At 45.7% G+C, this 13542-nt stretch overlaps 1 protein-coding gene across 4 annotated transcripts in view; it reads right to left on the reverse strand.

Moving 5' to 3' along the window:
* The window catches only part of C1QTNF7 (C1q and TNF related 7), a 42188-nt gene that overhangs the window by 13526 nt on the left and 15120 nt on the right, over positions 1 to 13542 (reverse strand). Inside the window, exon 1 of one of the 4 annotated variants that reach the window (XM_083460791.1) lies at positions 10821 to 10842. The exons of the other annotated variants lie outside the window; for them this stretch is intronic. The gene's annotated coding sequence lies outside the window, so the exon portion shown is untranslated. Of the gene's footprint in view, positions 1 to 10820; positions 10843 to 13542 lie in introns of those variants that run through there. 4 annotated transcript variants of the gene reach the window in all.

Consider the following 13542-nt stretch of genomic DNA (forward strand, 5'->3'; position numbering starts at 1 on the left):
TTGCACCACTAGATGTAAAGTCAAACAATTGGAGAGTTACAGAACCTGCTGTGGCTGTAGAGACCAATATGGGAGAGACATGTTATGTTACATCTGGGGCAGGTGAAGGTGCCTGGTTCCGCTGCTGCAGATGCACCACGGTGTTTCAATTATATAGTAGGCAGTTGAAGAATTTGCTCAAGTATACTCAGAGGTACATTGGATAACTAGTTACTGCCATACCTCAAGCAACAAAAGCACGGTACCTTAATGTCTCTCTTTTTCTAATATTCCTTACTCAGATTGGGAGTGGGGGGGGAGAGGAGACTTCAGTAAATAATAATAATAATAATAATAATAATAATAATAATAATAATAGCAATAATCATACAGCTGCACCAGTATAAATGACAGTTTACCATGTTGAGGTCATTTAGACCCCTCAGTACCTTAGAAGTGCATTTTTTTATTTTCCTGCCCCATTCACAGTAATCGGAATCTAATTGATCATAATTAGCTTTTAATGAAATCTTCATTTAAAAGAAATACACATGTTGAAGCACTGCAGTGCAACTGACCTCATCGCTGAAGAATAATATACCAAGTATGAAAAGAAATAGTTTATCGCAGAAGAGTGACTGTAGAAAATGTTGTGAGCATAGGAGCTGTCAGGGCTGCCTCAGGTCTCAGCTCACAAAAGACCAACGCCAAGTTCTTCTTATATACAAGGATGTTTATTGCAGTTCATTATTGGTACCACAACCGAGGCGTGCAGCCCCACGTCTTTTGCCTTAGACAACTGGAGTCCCTTCTGAGTCGGTCCCTCCCCTACACCAGCTTAAGATGCTTGCTTTGCTCCACCTCCTCCTGTCTTTCCTTTTCCGCAGGGTCTTTCTGCCCGCTGGAGTTCCGCCCCTCCTGGATTCCTCTGACGCTGAATCTCCCGATGGCTCTCCCTCCCTCCTGCGGGCTTTGGGACCTGGCTCCTCCCCCGGGCTCTCCGTTTCCCCGCGCGCTTGCACATTTGAACTTGGCGCGCGCGCCCAGCCTCCAACCTTTCTCCTGACGGTTACGTCACTCCTCTCACTGCTCCCCTCCCCTTCCGGAAGAGTGGCTTGTTCTGACCTCTCCTCCGTTCCAGCCAACGGAGCTGCTTCTCCTGACACACTGGAACTTCCCCCTCCTTCGCTACGCTCTGGAGGGGAAGCCGGCTTTGATCTCCAGCTGCTGCTTCGGGATTCCCTGTTGGCTCTTTCCCCCTGATGAGTCCCCCCTGGGGCTCCTCTCCCCCTGGCTACAGGCGCCCCCTCCTGGGAATCCCCTGATTCGCTGGAAAAGCTCATGGAGTCCCTTGGGCCACAGTCCTCCTCCTCCTCGCTGTCCTCGGACTCTGCCCAATGGTCCTCCCTCTCCTGCCTCCCATGTGCCTCTGCCCCTGAACCCCTGACAGGAGCCAATTTCTGGAGGCTAAGCGGGCTTCCGTCCCCCCCCCATAAAATATTTGAGAGGCCTCCCCAAAATTGATGGGCATTGCCATTCATCATGTGATCGATTATGCAGGGAGATGCTTACCTGCCTGCCCCCAATATTTTATTCAAGTTGGCACTCCTGGTTGTATGGCAAAGCACAATACAGACAGCATTCCAGTCACAAGCACAGCAGCTTTTACAAAGTCTAACAGACAATATCAGGTCTTCCCCTTCTTCCTCCTCATTTTACTTGGCTCCATTAAGTCTCCATATGTTGACAAGAAACTGCAGGTAGTGGCAGAAATCCGAACTGCCTCTGGGGATAGCATAAGAATTTCCATGGCACTCCTACTTGTGGTCAGGAGGAGTGCTGAATCTGCTCTGCTGTTGCACCTGCACATATAGGGCTTAAAATCTGTCCAGAGCACCATGCAACACAGGGCAACAGGGCTTTCTGGAGGTGCAGAGAGGGAGGGATCAGTGATCCTACCCCTGAGTTCACCAGCAGAAGTTCCTTCCATTCATGTATGGGAATCTTGGGACCCAAGCTTATATTTCCAGTCTCAATTATTTCTCCCAGCGATATTTCTTTTGCTGGCTGCAGAAGGCAACAGCACCACAGCTGCCCACAAGGACAGAGGCTAGTCTCAGCAGGAGTCAGGGACTGGGCAGAGGAGGAATGGCAGAGACCAGCTCCCCATCCTGACCCTTCCAGGGAGGAGGAAAAGGAAGAGGAAGGTTTGAGGGAGGCTGCAGCTCAGAGGCAGATGAGGGGAGAAGCTGGGAATTCATGGGAGAGCTGGAACAACACCCAGTTGACATGTTGATTTTAGAAAGCATTCCAGACCCTCCATCTCTTGGAACCCGGTGAGCCTTAAAAGTAGGAGAGCAAAGAGCTGAAAGACAGAGGGCACGTAGCAGCAACTGTAGAGGAGACGAATGAGGAAATGGGAGAGATGGGGGGGGGTGGAGATTCACTCAGGACGACGCCATTATCCAAGAGGCTGGGTTCTATAGCCTCTCTCTGTAAAGATTGGGGGAAAAAAGGACTGTAATAAACTTTTCCTTGTCTTTATACTTTCCTGGGCAACCAGCCGGGAGCCGCTGACAGCATCCTGACAGTAGGTGAGTTGAGGACAAGGAAAGGAGGTAGGGCTTTGAGAGAGAGGAAAAAATGGGACGTTTGGGAGTGAAGGGCCTGCAATTTCTTGATCACCCCACTCCATCACTATTCAGCCAATTTTCCAGGCATTGGCATTTATCAAGTCATAAATCTGAGCCACCCCACTTATGCCTGCTCACCTGGCCAGCCCTTTTAAGCTACATCCTCACGCGGAGCTGCAAACTTGATGCCGGCCCCTTCAAGGCCTGTTGCTTATTAGTGATTTATGTAAGCAATGAAGTTTCATCTTTTAGGCCACAGACTGACCTAAAAAAAAAAAAAAGCTTGGCAGCCAACACCTGAGGATGATGACATCTTTCCATGGTATAGGGGATTTATTTTGAGCTCCTTTCTTTCAGCTGTCCTTTGCTGTCTGGTAGCGGAATTCCACCTGGCGCTTGAATGCATTCATCCTCTTGCTACAATTAAACAGCATCTGTTCAAAAACAAAATGCTGTCCTAGCAGACAAATGCTTCAATAACATACATGTCATGTGGCAGGATGAATTCCTGTCTTGAATTATCCTTTAGGGAACCAAATTAAATCTGCATTTATTTACTGCAGAAGAAAGTATGCAGAGGTGGGGGAGGGGAGACTACTAGATTTGGCTGACCCAAAATCTTGTGGGTAAAAACAAGGGATGTCTAAAACAAAGACATATATGTATTTTTGCATTGAGATAACTTCCATGTGAAAGGCAGAAAGATCAAGGGCAGATCCATATAAATAAATATAATTTATTCACATATTTACACCTGAATTTAGATGGTGGCAGTCCAGATCTTGCAGCATGGTAATATCAAGAAGGTCTTATTCCCAAGAGCAGTGCAACATTGGAGTCTAAGTCATCTTTCCCAGCTTGCCTTCAGCCAGCCTGCCCAAGATGGATCCCAGTCATTATTATTTTTGGCCTTCTTCCCAGCACACATTGCTAAAGACTCACTTTTCCTGTCACCTCACACCCAGTTACCCTGGCAGCCTTCCAAATCTGCTGTCTCTGTTCACACCTCAGGGCAGGGGGAAGGCCACTTCTCTTGCATTGCCAATGGCCCTCAATGGCCTTGTATTGTTTCTTAATGGCCAGGTCGTTTTGCACAGGCTAGCCCAGGAATTCCTCTGCAGCTTGTGTTTCCCCCTTCATATTCCAAATAACTAAAAACATACCATTGATTAATTTCTAGGGATTAGGGGGTCCCCCCCCTGCAAACCTAGAACACTTCTATTCCCCAGATGTACTTTTATGTGCATCCTGATTTCTTAGTGGTGAGATATTTCAGGGGTGACACAGCCATACCCCAGGTCTGGTTGTAGTAGAATGAAAGTCACTGGAGATGGTGGTGTTATATATGGTTATATTTACAAACAGAATCCCCGCGACGGGGTGAGCTCCTGTTGCTCGGTCCCTGCGCCTGCCCACCTAGCAGTTCAAAAGCACGTCAAAGTGCAAGTAGATAAATAGGTACCGCTCCAGCGGGAAGGTAAACGGCGTTTTCGTGTGCTGCTCTGGTTCGCCAGAAGCGGCTTAGTCATGCTGGCCACATGACCCAGAAGCTGTACGCCGGCTCCCTCAGCCAATAAAGCGAGATGAGTGCTGCAACCCCAGAGTTGTCCGCGACTGGACCTAATGGTCCAGGGGTCCCTTTACCTTTTTATAGGCTGAGCTGAACACACAGCATAATGCTCCAACAGAACATGCTCTCTGGTTAGGTTTCTTTTGGTGTCCCCCAAAGCCAAGGCCATATTTTTGGATTCAGCACAGACAGCAAGGCAAGCCTCTGTGTCTCTTCCCGGCCACAATATTTGCGTGTTCAGACCCAGAGACCTCCCCCCTAAATAAAAACACACTTGACTCAAATTTTAGTTTGGATTTTGGCAGAATTTAGGCTACGCGGCAAGCAAACCCAAATGGCTATAGCCAATCAGCCAAGTGGGGAAAAATCCTGCTGTGCCTCTGTCTCAACGACAGACGACACACGACGGCATAGCAAAGTCAATCACAAAATGCCCTAAATATAGGGAGAGGTGGGTGGGTGTTCCGAATGCACAAGCCAAAAGAGGAAGCTCTGGGTCAAGTGCATAGGTATTTATACGTCCCTCAATCCGTTGAGACAGCATTCCAGTGGCTAGATTAAACCCAGCAACGAGGGACCTACCAGTCGGGTGTTGTGGCTGTCCAATAGACCCAGTGCCCTCTTTGAGGGAGGACATCCTCTCCCTCATTGTCTGCCTCAGATTCCTTCCTCCAGATCACAATGTGCTCTTTCTTCCCCAGCTTTCAAACCCACCAATGGGTCACTCTCTCTCTGAAGGACCACCCTCTTTCTCCCCCAAAGGCCAATGGTATCACTCCCTCAGCACCCGCCAATTTCCCTTTCTCCTTTTTCAAGCCTTCCTTGGTGTCAGGAAAAAAGAGAGGGAGGGAGGAAAGCCTCCCCCCTTGGCTGGTCATGGCAGCGCCTCCCCTTCCTATCCTCTTCCTCCCAAGGTGACCTATTCAGCATCTGGGGTAGATTCCCGGAAGGACCGGCTTCCAAGTATCAGTTAAGTCTATGTGCCTCTTTCACTCCCCTAGTAGCTCAGTGTGATGACAAGAGTACTAGAAATATTATAGTGAGAGATTTTACCAGTAGAACTGCACCACGTGTGATCCAGCAAGCTAAATGCAGGCCTCCGCCATGAGGGTTTTTTTGAAGCATGTAACAAAAACAGAATAATTACCAAGCTTCTGCTGGGCTTTTTGGTGTGGAGCATGGGCTGTAACAATACAATTTCAGGATCTTCACTGAATATAGCTTTCGGGGACTAATATCCAGCAAAACACTTCCTTACGCAACAAATCCTATTTGATAGGTTGCATAACTAGCGTTGAGCCACACTGAAGCATTTCAGTGCAAAGGCTGCCAGTTGGAAACCACGCATTAAGCGAGAGGAAGAAACTAACCATCGCAAATACACAATATGACATGTGTGGCTTATTAGCTTTGGAGCCAGGAAATGACATCATTCACCAGTCAGAAGGGCTCTTCATTCAGTATATGAAGTCTATATGATACAAACCAGCACATTCCTGCATAGAGAAAATGCACTGAGCAGAGCATTTGAGGATTACAGAGAAAATTAAATAGGCTAACCATCTGTGGACCAAGGGACATCTGTTGGATCAAACAGATAAGGATAAAAGGTTCAGAAAGCTTTATTATATAGGATGAAAGGATCTATGGACCTACTGAAAATACTTTACCCTGAACACCAAAGTACATGTTTTTGCTTATTGAGATAATATTCCATACCAAACACTTCTATAGTACTTCTGAGTGTTCAAAGTTCTTTGCTTATACAGTGGTGCCTCGCAAGATGAAATTAATTTGTTCCACGAGTTTCTTCGTCTTGCAGGTTTTTTTGTCTTGCGAAGCACGGTGTTGGAAAAGCTTTGGAAAAGCTTCAAAAATCACCAAAGTCTTCAAAAACCTCAAAAAAGGCTACCACACCGCGTGCTATGAGTTGCTCCTCGAAGTCAAGTCGCAACTGTATTAATGGTTTTAAGAAAAAGGAAACAAACTTGCAAGACCATAGGGAAAATCGTCTTGCGAAGCAACTCAAAAACCAAAAACCCTTTCGTTTTGCGAGTTTTCCGTCTTGCGAGGCATTCGTCTTGCGAGGTACCACTGTACCATTTCAATAATCATGGAAGAATCCTGTAAAATAAGTCAGTTTTATTATCATCCTTATATTGTAAACGGTGTGTCTCTGTGTCTCTGTGTGTAACTGAATGAAGATCAAACTAGAAGAGACTTTGGAGAGCCAAGTTTGGATCTCCCTTCTTTTGATAAAAAGCAGCTGTGGACAAAGAGGTTTAATTTAGATTAGGATGGAAACACTTGGGAAATTAACAACCCCCGGCTCCATTTTCCAGATGGAAATTCCATCCACTCTGCCGCAGTAGCAATTAGCCCCATTAGCACACTCTGTGTACTCTCAGGAGCCCCCTCTCCAGCCAGAGGCTGGAAGCGTATTTTGCTACACAAAACGTCATCCTCATGAATGCTCAAGCTCCATAATAAAAATGCCAGATTAAAAAGAAGTGTGCAGACTGCTCACCACAACAAAAAGCAATTTCTAAAAGGTCGACAGTCACTGTAAATTGTACTAAAATTCATCCAGAGATGTAAAATATACAAATAAAATGGGGAAAGTACTATGTACCCAATAATAAAATGGTAACTACAAACCTGCAAGGCAAATATAGACACATACTTTTAAGCTATCAAACTGCAAGATGAATCCGCTTACAAATAGCATACCACCAAAAAAAATCATCATCAGAGTCTATTGCCCATAGGTAACTTAGTCAGTTCTCACAAACACTTTAATGGTGGTGAATACTGTTTGATAACTGAAAAGTGCCTCTCTGCATTTGGTTCATCAAGTTTTCCCAATTAATCTTATTTTTGTGTAGTATCCTTTTCCATATGCCAGCAAGTTTGGAAAACTCAGCAGTGGCCAGAGGATTGGAGAAGATCAGTCTACATCCCAATCCCAAAGAAAGACAGTGCCAAAGAATGCTCCAACTACCGCACAATTGCACTCATTTCACACGCTAGCAAGGTTATGCTTAAAATTCTACAAGGAAGGCTCAAGCAGTATGTGGACCGAGAACTCCCAGAAGTGCAAGCTGGATTTAGAAGAGGCAGAGGAACCAGAGACCAAATTGCAAACATGCGCTGGATAATGGAGAAAGCTAGAGAGTTCCAGAAAGACATCTACTTCTGCTTCAATGACTATGCAAAAGCCTTTGACTGTGTTGACCACAGCAAACTATGGCAAGTTCTTAAAGAAATGGGAGTGCCTGATCACCTCATCTGTCTCCTGAGAAATCTCTATGTGGGACAAGAAGCTACAGTTAGAACTGGATATGGAACAACTGATTGGTTCCAAATTGGGAAAGGAGTACGGCAAGGCTGTATATTGTCTCCCTGCTTATTTAACTTATATGCAGAATTCATCATGCGAAAGGCTGGGCTGGATGAATCCCAAGCCGGAATTAAGATTGCCGGAAGAAATATCAACAACCTCAGATATGCAGATGACACAACCTTGATGGCAGAAAGTGAAGAGGAATTAAAGAACCTTTTAATGAGGGTGAAAGAGGAGAGCGCAAAATATGGTCTGAAGCTCAACATCAAAAAAACGAAGATCATGGCCACTGGGCCCATCACCTCCTGGCAAATAGAAGGGGAAGAAATGGAGGCAGTGAGAGATTTTACTTTCTTGGGCTCCATGATCAGTGCAGATGGTGACAGCAGTCACGAAATTAAAAGACGCCTGCTCCTTGGGAGAAAGGCGATGGCAAACCTAGACAACATCTTAAAAAGCAGAGACATCACCTTGCCAACAAAGGTCCGTATAGTAAAAGCCATGGTTTTCCCAGTAGTGATGTATGGAAGTGAGAGCTGGACCATAAAGAAGGCTGATCGCCGAAGAATTGATGCTTTTGAATTATGGTGCTGGAGGAGACTCTCTCCATTCTGAAGGAAATCAGCCCTGAGCGCTCACTGGAAGGACAGATCGTGAAGCTGAGGCTCCAATACTTTGGCCACCTCATGAGAAGAGAAGACTCCCTGGAAAAGACCCTGATGTTGGGAAAGATGGAGGGCACAAGGAGAAGGGGACGACAGAGAATGAGATGGTTGGATGGTGTTCTTGAAGCTACCAGCATGAGTTTGATCAAACTGCGGGAGGCAGTGGAGGACAGAAGTGCCTGGCGTGCTCTGGTCCATGGGGTCACGAAGAGTCGGACACGACTAAACGACTAAACAACAACAACAATCCTTTTCCATTTTATTTGTATATTTCACATATCTGGATAAATTTCAGCAAAATTTCCGGTTCCAGTTCTTAAAGAGTGTTTCCATAATAAAGATGGTAAGAGCAGTAAGATTGTTACTCACAGTCCAAGGACCCCCAAAACCAACTTAGTCTAACCCCAAACCCATTACAATATTAAAGTGCAGATATTTAAATGTTTGCAAGTTTTTATTTCCTTAAAATACAAACTGTGAGAAAGTTCTCTTTCCAAGCCTTGATTCAAATTCAATAGTCACAGGCAGCCTGGTTAGTTCCAAGGATTGTGCTACAGAGCTGCAGAATTCTGAAACAGTAGGCAGCCATTTTGGGTTTTTTTGGAGCTATGATACTCGTAAAATAAGAAGTATTACTTTACAACTTGGATCACTCTCTTCTTGGGACCACTCTTCCAGAACCTTGTTTAGTCCATCAGTTCCTCGGCCTGTGGACTTCTCTCCTTTCTCTTGGTCCTGTGAAGAACCAGTTGACCAGGTTGGCTGTGTCAGGCTCCAGAAGAAGGATACCTCCCAACTGAGAAAGTGGTGAACGGAAAGGGTTTGGCCCAGCTTAGAGACATCCTTCTGGAGCTTGGTGCAGTCTGCTTCAGTAGAGAGTTCTCCAACAGAAAAGGGAGAGGAAGGCATGCAGATTATGCAGTGGGTGGCGTAGGGCACAAATCCATGAATGAGCAAGCCATGGCTGCTGCCCTGTGTGCGTTTACCACAAAGAAAGTCACATTGAAGTTAGTGGGCCCTACTTGTGAGTTAGCATGCAAAGGATGGCACTGCCCGCGTGAGGAAGCTGTGAAAACTCATTACTAGCAAAGAGATAAAAAGTAAGTGAACTTAAGCAGCTCAAATTGGGTGGTGGGAATAGGGTTAGCTTTAAAAAGCAGAGACTGGGGCCCAGTGCTTTACATTTTAGTAATGATCTGCTCTGGATACTGATGAAACTTGTAGCCTTCCCCCCAAGACGTGCTTGTTGCCTCCAGATCCACAAAGAGCAGCTGCCCCTGGGTCTGGCTCTATTCTTGAGATGAGATGCTGGAAGTTGGAAGGGGAAGCAGAAGGGGGCAATTCTAAAGTTGCGTCCCATCATCAGGATCAGCATCATGGTTTGGGCATCTCACTGCATTCTAGCTCCACAGACTTCACTGAGTTTGAAACAGGTTAAATAATTGAAATCTTGCTTAGTTAAATTTTGGAGAAAACTGATTGGCTACTGAAATGGGCTATACCTTCCAATAGCTACTAATGACCATATACAAACACTTCAAACATGTTTGTTCCTAAACTTCTCAAGGAAGATATCCAGTGATTTCATAGACACTCACCAGTAGACACCTGCTGCAGCCATATAAGCAATGGTTGAATCAGCCGTTGTCTCCCATTTGACTGAATCATACCAGAAACTGCAAAACCAGTCATTTGACAGGAGCCCATAGCAGAGCAGAAACAGATGTAATTTGTATTAAGGGCAGCAATGATTCCAGCAAACTGCCCTATGTCTCTTAAAATGTTTCATCTGTCTCAAATCACAAGCTACAATCTCAAGAAAAGCAGCTTTGTAATAACCATGCTTATTTCCGCAGTTTATCAACAGCACATTTTACTCTGAAAATAAATTGTGCTGTGTGCACTGGAAAGACAAAAAAATTAAAAATTAAATCAGATATCCTTTTCTTGAAGCCACAAATGCACAAATTTAAGAGCAAAGGAAGAAAATGCTGCCTAGAGAATAGGCTAGCGTATCATTACATTTACAAGCAAAACAGTATGCTGTTTATCATGCCCACGGGTGTGTGTTGCTGTGTAAGAAAGCCAGTTAAAACCGGAGCTGGTATTAGCAAACCTATTTGGAATCTGGTTTCTCTGAGAGCTTTCAGGAGCCAAGAGAATAATGACAATTCGCCTCAGAGAAATAAAGTTTTTCCCTCACTTACATGGCTTGAAAGAGTTCTGAACAGCTGGAGCCTCAAGATTATAATATGTGCAGATGTTGTGTGTTTGGTCGAGCCTTCCCCCCTTCCCCACCCCAAACGTTGGCACCAGAACCTCTGCAAAGCTGGAGCTTGATAAGTAATTTCCTGGTTTCCCCCTTACAAAGTTCTCACATAGTTTATCAGTTGTCCACCCTGACAGCAGAAGAACTCAAAGCAGACTATGTGCCCTGCAAATGTATGCAGAGGAAAGACTTCACTGCGGCTTTGGTCTGATGGGAAAGAAGGAGAATCTCCCAACTTCACCACCCCCACTCTCTTTTACCCAAAAAATTACATTATCTTCTGGCTGAATGCATAGCTGAGCAATAGCACAAGGACAAGCAACTGCAGCACAAAAACGGCAGTGTGGTTTGTAGAACCTACCTGCTCTGCTATGCAAAACTCTCAAAGAGATACATAGGAAGGGTTCTCTGCACCACTCAGAAGATAAAGCCCAGGGCCCGGAGTATAGCGGCATCTCATTTCATTGCCCCGCCGTGGAGGGTTGCGAGTCAACTAAAGACTTTTACTCCGGTAGGAATAGCGTGAGCAAAGTGTGTCACGGCACAGTCCCAAAGAGGAAACCACCAACAATATAAAGCATTCAGAGATAGGCAAACTCACCCAGCCTAATTCAGAATTCCTCTGGGAAAGTTAGACAAACCACATGGCCATTAATTCAGGTTTCCTGGATAGATTCTGAACTAGGCTCCCGACTTGCAGGCATGCCTCAGGGTACTAGAGACATCTGTGCCTGCCTTGGATGGGGCTCTTCACCTGTCCGATGCCACAGAATCATACAGAGCAGGCTTCCCCAACCTCGGCCCTCCAGATGTTTTTGGCCTACAACTCCCATGACCCCTAGCTAGCAGGACCAGTGGTCAGGGATGATGGGAATTGTAGTCTCCAAACATCTGGAGGGCTGAGGTTGAGGAAGCCTGATACAGAGGAAGGAGCAACAAGGGCTTGACCCATGTGGGAAGTGGCACAACAGGCTCAGGGGACTTGAGGCATCACTAGACAAGCACCAGGGCACACAGACCGTAGACCTTTTGGACCCCAGTTCAGGCTCCAGTGAGGTGCACTAGACCTCCAAATGGCCCCTACCGCGCCCCCGATTGCTCAAATAAAGCAAAGAAGAAAAAAGTGTGCTGGGGCACAGCAACCACGTGCACATGTGGATCCTATTCAGTGGCATATCATGTAGGGGCCCATAGGGGCAGTTGCCCTAGGTGAAAAATTGCTAGGGGCGCAAAATTTCAACACCCGGTGCTGCCTCAATACAGCTGTGCACCTCTGTTGATGGGCTTCTCCATGCGAACCAGGAAGTGACCTCTCCAGCCAATGAAACAACTCGTTTTTATTACCTCTGTGGCTGCCATCTCCTGGGTGTCATGGACACTGTTAGGCAGTTGAATGTGAATACGTACTCCATCTCCCTCCCTCCTCTGGGCACTGGCAATCCATGCTACACCACTGATCCCAGTCCATGTGCAGAAGCCTGCTTTTCCACACTTCTGCTTGTCCGGTTCCTAGAAAGCACGGGTACATGCAGTTTCCTGCTTGTCCCACAATATCTAGGCACAAGTTGGAGTGGTTTAGCATTTGCTCCACTACTTTCACCTGGAAAACCTGCTCTTTAGCTCTGAAGTGGAACAAACAGCAATCTGCAGGAAACTCAATTGCAGTTTGTGCCGATTCAGCACTAAAGATTGGGTTTCCCTGAAGGAAAGTGGTAGGGGAAATGGATGTGTTGATGAGCTCTGAAACACACACACCAGAACCCTCCAACATTTCTCTGATGAAAGCAGGCACATCCTAAGGAAAAGCAGGACATTCCAGGATCCAATTAGAAATGGGGACGGCTTATGTAAATCCGGGACTGTCCCTGGAAAATAGGGACACTTGGAGGTCTGTTGCTTGACAGCTGCTATGTCTCCCATTTTACCCATAGGTGGCTCTGCTACAAACAACAGGTGGTTAAGATGTAGGGAATGCTGAGAAAGCAAACAGAGGAAGGATTTCTTGCCCTGGGACTCATCCAGGTCTTGTTCAGATCACAAGCACCCCACAGACATGCACTTAAAATAAATTTATGCTTTCTTTTAAAACCATGCCTATTTTTCATTAATATAGCAGCCTTCTTGCATAAATGTTTATTTTCTAGCAGACCACTCTTGCAATTGGTTACATAAGCATTTTTATCAAATAATTTCACAGTGCGGGGGATTTTGGCCGCTGAACTAGCACAGTAACAAATTTTCAGACATTGCAGCAATTTGGCTGGATGTTTAAATATCCATTTCTGTTGAGTCAGAGCTCAGTATGGGGGGTGATCACAGCTAATGGCTTATGATGGCTGGTGGCTACTCCACGCCACAGGCACTTGTGTGACACCTCACTTGCTTGTATGTAGGCTGACTGCTGATTTAAGTGTGGCAAAACCTGTGCTCAACTTGCATACGTACACATTTGTAAATAACAACTCATTACAGAAGGTACCTTGAGTGCAGAATATTCACTCTACTCACAAAGAAACTGAAAAAGTTGCTTGCATACACAGGATCGCTGTCTATTTTGCAGGCACAACACATAAGGAAAAGGGCACAGGGAGGGAGGGAGGAAAAAACAAGCTTGGGCATCAGTTGTTAATATTACCATTCTTGTAACAACCACCCAGGATGGGAACAGTTCAGATAGTCTGCTGGAATGGCTGCCACGAGGGACGAAAGGCAGCTGATCCGTCAGCAGAGGTAAAAGAATAGTCCTGTTTGCTTCTTTGCAGAGAGCCAAAGGTAGCTGGTCTCTCGGCAGAGACTATGAAATAGTCCTGCTTTCCTTCCTTCCCCTCAACTTACTGTGTTCAGTTGCCTACACAGCTGAACATCTGGGCAGAGCTTCTGAAAAACAGCATTAAGAGTCAAAGAGTAGTCTAGAATAGCTACATCTGACCTATCCCGTTCTCAGGATATTCTCAGAGCAAATCTTTGGACTATCTCGCCTCCTTTGGAGCCAATTAATTACCCACATTTCTGTCTCTATTCATAATCCATTATGTCTGCTCTTACCAGTCAAGAGCAAAGATTAAGTGTTCTATCCACAAGCA

The sequence above is a fragment of the Podarcis liolepis genome (genome assembly GCF_965112155.1).
Source record: "Podarcis liolepis genome assembly, chromosome: 9".
In the NCBI taxonomy this organism is placed as follows: domain Eukaryota; kingdom Metazoa; phylum Chordata; class Lepidosauria; order Squamata; family Lacertidae; genus Podarcis; species Podarcis liolepis.